This window comes from Marmota monax, unplaced genomic scaffold, assembly GCF_021218885.2.
Source record: "Marmota monax isolate L192 unplaced genomic scaffold, Marmota_monax_Labrador192_F-V1.1 WCK01_AAM20220418_F8-fsc00072, whole genome shotgun sequence".
NCBI lineage: Eukaryota > Metazoa > Chordata > Mammalia > Rodentia > Sciuridae > Marmota > Marmota monax.
In genome coordinates, this window is record NW_026692356.1 from 3918761 (window position 1) to 3926982 (window position 8222).

Below are 8222 nucleotides of genomic sequence, written 5' to 3' on the forward strand. Positions count from 1 at the left end.
AAGGAGAAAATAAAAAGGAAAACACACACACACACACACAAAAGTGGCAGGAAATGAATAGGGAAGAAAATGAGTCTGAGAAGAAAGTTTCAATCAAAAGGCATTAGGGGAAATGAGGCCACCCCTGGTAGCCCACATCAAATCTTTGTGGGAATTACAATCAGGTGGCCTTTCCTCAGAGCTGGTACAGGCAGAGCCAGGGCCCCAGCTTAACTGCTATGCATAGGCTGGCTGCTGGTCCCTGTGCATCCCCTGGGAAGCCATCTGTGTGCCAACTGAACACACATCTCCAGGGACTACAAGGTGAGAAAGGACACGTGACATAAGAAGAAAATAAAGGTTTAGAGGGGAATTTAAAGACAGTTATTCATGAAAGTACATCCAGGAAGAAAAAAAGGAAAAGAGAAACCTCTGGAGGGTCTTGTATATGGTATTATTAGTGCCTTAAAACTCATAATGTAATCACAGTAATACAAATTGTCACTCCAAATTCACTTGACATTTTTTCTGGTGCTGGGGATAGAACCCAAGGCCTGAAGCATGCTAGGTATGTGCTCTACCCCTGAGCTACACACCCAGCCTCTTGACTTGTAAATAAATGTCTTCTGAAGTTGGTCTTTGCTAAGAAAATACTGATGATACAGACTAGTTTGGATCTGGAGTGTGTCCCAAATGCACATGTGTTAAAGATTTGGTCCCAGGCTGTGATGCTATTAGGAGATGGAGGGACCTTTAAGAGGCGGGTCTTATAGAAGTTAGGTCATAGGGGGTGTGTCCTTGAAGGGGATTGGATGCCACCTCTTCTTACCTGCTTTCTTTGTTTTCCAGCTGTTATGTGCTCCCACCATGATGCATTGTCTTACCACAAGCCCAAAAGCAATTGGACCAACCAACCCTGGACTGCAACCTCCATAACTGTGAGCCAAAATCAACCTTTTCCCTTATTAAGTGGATTATCTCAGGTATTTTGGTACTGTCATGGAAAGCTGACAAACACAATATGTGAGCCCCCAATATTAAACAATTATTCTTTTGAACTTTGTATAAGTTAAAAATTTTAAAGTAAACTGAAAACTTCAGGTAAACATGTTTTCACTTTATAAGGTAGTAGAGTCACGTGCCACATCAATGTATCCGTCAATAATGGAACACATAGACGACAGGGGTCTCATAAGATTGTATGGACCAGTAAAGACATAGACACTCTAGTTTGTGTAAGTATGCTCAATGATGTGCCCACAGTGACAAAATCGCTTAATAACTCATCTCTAAGGATGTACCCTGTTGTTAAGTGGCAATTCTCATTTAGCAGTGGGCGACTGTAATAATTACTGTATAAAATTGACTTCAGAAGCTGCAGTTTCTGTGATGGCCATTATAGGGTTGCAAACAGGACAGGGAAAGTGGCTAGAAAGTAAATTTCATGAAAAAAAATTTACTAACAATTTATAGCATTTAGAGCTAAAGCAGGGGAGATGTAAAATTCATAATTTTGATTTCTGCTTTTTCTGCTTGGCAGAGATGTTACCTTAAGATATTTATCCTTTTTGAGTTTCAGTTCCTCACCTATATAATAAGGCTATCAACACTCTGTGAGGTTAAAGTGAAATTCCTTTAAAATTTACCTGAACAAATAATAGCTGAGAAGAGTTAAGAAAATAAGGAAAATATGGGAATTTGCCCTATTTATTATTAAAACATAGTATAAGGCTATACTGATGAAAATTAAGTTAGGAGAACAATATTTAATCCAGAAAATGGGTTGTATACTTTAAGATATGATAGAGGAGTTGTTAAAAATAAATGAAAAGGGGACGGACTGTCAATAAGTGAGGTTTAGAAAACCAGCAATTTGAAAGAATAATCATCTTACCTTTCCTCATGTGCTGGAAGAAATTCCAACTACATTAGAAGATTTTAAACTAGGAGAGCTGGGTGCCAGGTGCATACCTGTGATCCCGGCTGCTCTGGAGGCTGAGGCAGGAGGACCATAAGTTTTAGGTCAGCTCGAGCAACTTAGCAGGACCCTGTTTCAAAATAAAATAATGAAACAAAAAGAGGGCTGGGGACGTAGCTCAGAGGTAGAGTGCTCCTGGTACTCCTTCCCCTCCTACCCCCCCTCCCCACAACACACTGGGAGAAAATTTAGGTAAATATTTATGTGATCTCAAATGGCAGAAGAAATGGAAAAATGAGATTAGGTTACACAAGCATCTAGGATTATGACAACTAAATTATGATCTTGATTATTTTTTGTGGCTGTTTCCAAGTTGCAGTATCTTTGATAATTCTTTGATAATTCTTGACAATTCTTTGAGAAGTTTAAAATACTTTATTTCTTTTTCTTTTCTTTATTTTTTGTTTATTCATTTTTTGCCTAACCTTGTCTGCACTAAGATTAACCTCTGTAATCAATCAGCCATATCAGGATTCCCACTTTCTATTTTGATGTCTTCTGTCATACTCCTATCACTCTCAACCCAGCACATCTTGACAAATTCACTTCATTAATCAATAAAAATTTCCCATCCTTCTTGTATTCATTAACACCCATGATTTTATTAAGAGGAAAGTATGTACAGGCAACATTAAACACGTTACATGTAGTCTTTGTTCATTTGTGCTGCTATAACAAAATACCTGAGAACAGGTAATTTATAACAAACATAAATGTATTTCCTCACAGATCTGGAGGCTGAAATGTCCAAGCTCAAGGTACTGGCATCTGGCGAGGCCTTCTTCTTTTTAATACTTTATTTCAATTTCTAAATTGGTCAATAGGATTAAAATAAACAAACCCTTCCTACAAAGAATCACAACAGGAAAAGAAAGGGGAAATCGCACGAAATGCTCCCATTCACTGTGAGGAATAAAATGTTAAGTGGGATTTTCCTGTTGGCCTAAAGTTACTACAGAGGACCAAACCTAAGATTCAGTGCTCAGTAGTTATCATCTCTTTCATTCCAAGTTCAAGAATTTGCCAGAAGGGCTGGGATTGTAGCTCAGTGTTAGAGAATTTGCACAAGTGCTGGGTTTGATCCCTACATTGCTCCCCCTGGCCCCCCAAAGAAGTCCCCAGGGGCTAACCACATGGCCTCAGGGCTTACCAATTTTAACACATCTGAACTGTGCAGATCATATTTTGTTTACCCATTCATCTGCTGATGGACATTTGGGTTGTTTCCACATTTTGGCTATTGTGAATAATGCTATTATAAACATGGGTGATCAAATATCTGCTCAAGTCCCTGCTTTTGATGGCTTTGGGTCTTTTCCCAGAAGGGGAATTGCTGAATCATATGGTAATTTTCTATTTCACTTTTTGAGGAAGCACCTACATTAGTTGTTCTATCCCGCATTCCCACCAGCAAGGTATGAAGATTCCGACTTTTCCACGTCCTTGATGGCATTTGTTATTTTCCTTTTTTGCAAAGAACTGAATCTTCAATACAAAAAAAAAAAAATGAGACTGGTCTAATAATCAAAAACATTAGGAAACTCGTTCAATCTGGCAGTCTTCTCACAGATGTCTTGCTACCGGTGAGAAATGGGAATTGCCCAGAAAATAGTGGCAGACAGACGTTGACAGCAATAAAACCATTAGATGTTTATAGCCCCAATAAGTTGAGAGTCCTGAATAAACCGTTTGCAAGAGTAAAGTAATAAGCAAAAGAGAATTTTTCCCCTTGACTTTTCCTTAAAATGCTTTACTAACTTTGAAAATGGTTCATAAGAGAGTGAAACAGGCCAATATATTTATTGCCTTTACCAATTCAGCTCTCATTTATTTCCTACACTGTGTCTGGGTTCTAATCCCACAAGGAATAGAACCTAAGGCTGTATTTTCTTAGTTCTCATCCTAGATTTCATTCATCTGGCAGTTTGGATCATCTGTTAAATGGGAGTGTTTTCCCCAAAGTTGAATCTCCTGTACAGAGTCCAGAGAATTCCCCTTGGCAAAAGAATTCATCACCCTGGCCTCAAATATTGCCTCTCTGAGGACCTGAAAAAAATCTCCACAGGGTGGACATTATTTGTGTCATGTAACAAGCTGTGTGCCTACTCTGGTTCCGCTGGGGAAGCTTGTTTTAAACTGTCCTCTGGGTATTGCATTCATTAAATTCATTAATCCATCCATCACCCCTATTTGGTTGCCAAAGGTTCTTTCTTTGGAATGCTCAGGATGGGAGAGGTGGCATTAGGTGGCTAGATTTCACGTCTCATGGGGGCAGGTTGTGTTTACTACCCCTAAGTGCTTGATCCCACCTTCCTCTTGAGCTCAAGTCTTCTGTCTCAGATCCCCCTGACCTTCTTCATTAGGTTCTTTAAAAAAAACCTAGGGACCCTCATTCTCAGATCTCAGCTAATATTTTTATATCATTTAATAGTTTACAAATATCATTCACATGTTTAATTCTCAGAACAACCTTGGAAAGTGTTATGATTCCCGTTTTACAGATGAGAAAACTGAGGCTCAGACTCACTCATGTGGTAGTGGCAGGCTGGCACCCTAAGGCTGCTGCTCTTGCTTTCTGCCAGAGCTGCCCTTCACAGTTCTGTCGTGATCTGGTATAGCAGTATGTTTTTCATGCATTTTTTTTTCTCTATAAAGCCAATTAAGGGATTTGTGCTCACATTGTTGACTATTTTCAAGTTTATTAAATGAGTACTGGGGGAAAGCACAACCTTTATGAGAGTTGAAGGAATACTAATAACCATTAGAAATGTGGAAATCTCATTAGAAATGTGGAAATCTCACCTTATTAAATATTCATCCCAGTCGAGGCAGCTGGGGAGATACTAAGAGGGAGGGCTGAGGGGATTACAGAAAACAGGAGCTGCGGCTTCCAGCTAAAGGTGGAGAATCACATGAAAATCCATTCAGATTTTGACAGAAAGCATTGAAACAGTTTTTCAAAAGTGTTTGACAAAGAAGACTAACTGCCAAAGACAAAGTACTGTTACATGCTATGACAAGACTGAGCTTCCATCCAGTAAGGAAATCAAAATGGATTAACTGCATGAGTGAAACTAACATAGGCCAAGCCTCATCTCTTCCCAAGGCAGACTAAAGCCTTTCATTCAACCAGAACCACAGGCAGCAAAAAACTCATGCTCTGAGATTCCTGCTAGGGACAGGCAGCGGGGCACAGGGCCAAGGCTGTGGGTTCTGGAGTCAGAATTCCTACAATATGGACGTCATCCATCACTTTGCTGGTTAGGGGCAGAGCTGGGCCCTGAACCCAGGCTGCTGTGTTCTCTGGCTCTGAGATGAAGCCAATGAGCCACCCTTGTAAGCTGTGTTTTATGGCAGGAGGATCATTATTCTCAGTGGGGTATTTACATGTGGCCATTTCCAAGCCACCCTCTGAGGCTAGCAGGGATAATTGACAGGCAAACATAATTCCATATTGGTTTGAGCATCGTCTCTCATCGGTCCACTTCTTATGTTTACTAAAAATAGCAAAATGAACTCATATAATTTTCATTGACTTTCTCTGCTCCTTCCTCTCCTGAGAAGAAATGCTGATGAGCTCCGAAGAGGCCTGTTAGGTTCATCAGTCGAAGAGGTTAAGCAATTACCATCTGACTCCAGAGCCCAATCTGATAGACCAGCAAGAAGGAGTCATCTAATTTAATGAGTGGGATGACAGAATAAAGAATAGGTCATTGCTAGCTTACATTGTGTTAAAAATTGTTTTCAGAGAATCCAAATGTTTGAAACACGTCTACAAGGGCAAAACAGATTTTAAATTCATAAGGGCATTCACTGAAAGGTAAAATGTGAAATCCTTTGGTGCTTTGAAAAAATCGAGGGGCAGCCAGGTATAGCTCAGTGGTAGACCTCTTGCGTAGGATGTCAGGGGTCCTGGATTCCATCCCCTGCACTGGGGGCTGGAGGGTGGGCAGAGAAAAAAGAAAAAAGAAAAAAAAAAGAAGAAAGGAAAGGGAGAAAAGAGAAAAAAAACATTCAGCTTCCACACAGGACACCTCTTTCTGTTAAGATGAGCTACACCTAACTCTGGACCTAGAACCGTTTTCATGCCTGGGTCTAAAATATTTTTCAGACCTACCTCATTTTCTAGATGACACTATATATCCCACTTGCAGAAGGAGAAACTGAGGACCCAGGAGAACTAGGGGAAGGGGGTGTTTCCTGGCCCCAGTCTGTGGCTTTGTTTGGTACAAGGCCTTTCCATTCTGGGGACACTGCCTGGCAGGTGGGGTTGCTGGGAAGACAGTGTATTTTTAGGAGGAGGCAGTAAGAGAATAATATGCAATGGATTATTTTTGGCTAGATAATTTTCAGATAATTGAAAAAAAAGTCATGCACAATAGACTTTGGGGCTAAAAGGACATTTAAACATATATTTTAAATATATAGGCTTCAAAGAGATGTGTATTGGGTGGCCTTGTGGATGTCTTTAAATAAGTGAAAAAGTATCTTGTAACTGAAACAGGAGGACTGGAATGTGCCAAGGCAGTGTGACATTTCAGCACTCTCCTGTGGCTGACCACCTTTTCTGGGGATCGCTATCCCCTGACGGCATTGTTTGCTATCTCAAAGTCCTTCCATTTCACTGGGCTTGCCTTCCAGGATCAGCAAGTACTGAGCTCCAGGAAGGAGCCTTCTTGGCAGCCACTTCCAGATTGCTACATGATGACCCCATTCTCTTAAAAGTCACATTGAGAGAACAGGGGATGAGGGCTAAGGTGGGCAGCCCAGGGGTCCTTGGGTGCTGGGAAAGAGTTCCTAAATCCCAGAGGACAGGGAGGAGAATGGGGAAATTTCCCGACCCTCACGTCAAAGTCTGTTTCCATTTAAAAAAGGAAAGAAGGCAGTTGGGGACTCGGTGCACGCTGTAATCCTAACTACTCAGGAGGCTAAGGCAGGAGGATCCCAAGTTCAAGGCCAGTCTGGTCAACTTTGCAAGATCCTGTGTCAAAAATTTTTAAAAAGGTTAGGGGGTTTAACTAGGTGGTAGAGTGTGCTTGCTTTGCCTGTGTGAGGTGCCAGTTTCAATCTGAACCATCACTACATAGTGATGGTTAATTTTAACTAATTAATTTTAAAATAACTAATTAATTTAAAAAATAAAAATAAAGAAAATCAGGTTGTTTCTTTGTTCATGGGAGGCTCAGCATGGAAACTTTTAATGCTGTTCATATGAAGACACTGAAGTCAATTCCTAGTCATGAGGCCGTGGACTATCCCCCCTCCCTTTTTATTCACTAGTAGAAAAGGACGACGAAGCTATCAAAGAATTTGGGGGATATGTTGCACTTGTAGTAATAAGTCAGGCTGGGAGTGGCGGTGCATGCCTGTAATCCTAGAGGCTCAGGAGGCTGAAACAGGAGGATCGGGAGTTCAAAGCCAGCCTCAGCAACCTAGTGAGGCTGTAAGTAACTCAGTGAGACCCTGTCTTTTTTTCTTTTTTTTTTTTTAAATTTATATATGACAGCGGAATACATTAATTCTTATTACACATATAAAGCACAATTTTCATATCTCTGGTTGTATACATAGTATATTCACACCAATTCGTGTCTTCATACCTGTACTTTGGATAATAATGATCATCACATTCCACCATGATTAATACCCCTCTGCTCTATCTAGAGTTCATCTGTTCCTCCCATGCTCCCACTTCCTACCCCACTATGAATCAGCCTCCTTATATCAAAGGAAACATTTGGTATTTGTTTTTTGGGGATTGGCTAACTTCACTTAGTATTATCTTTTCTGACTCCATCCATTTACATCTGCAAATGCCATGATTTTATTCTCTTTATTGCTGAGTAATATTCCATTATGTATATATGCCACATTTTTTTTATCCATTCATCTATTGAAGGGCATCTAGGTTGGTTCCACAAAAAATACAGAATGCTTCACGAATTTGTGTGTCATCCTTGCGCAGGGGCCATACTAATCTTTTCTGTATCGTTCCAATTTTAGTATATGTGCTGCCGAAGCAAGCACGAGAGACCTTGTCTTTAAATAAAATACAGAAATAAGGGCCGGGAATGTGGCTCAGTGGTTAAGCATCCTTGGATTCACTCCACAGTACCAAAATAACTAATAATGATGATGATGATGATGATGATAACAACAACAACTCAGTTTCTTTGTTACTAATAAATGGAAAAGTTGAAAGTGAGCCTACATTTTGAAGATGTTTCCTGGTGTCTGATGAATCTCACAGTTAAGTTCTACTTAG

The 8222-nt window shown here is 40.2% G+C and overlaps 1 non-coding gene across 1 annotated transcript; it reads right to left on the minus strand.

The window, feature by feature from the left end:
* Window positions 1-7877: 7877 nt before the first annotated feature.
* LOC124091392 (U6 spliceosomal RNA) lies at window positions 7878-7984 on the minus strand. The gene has a single exon (XR_006851349.1). It is a non-coding gene; the product is annotated as a U6 spliceosomal RNA (small nuclear RNA).
* Between the last annotated feature and the right edge of the window lie 238 nt (window positions 7985-8222).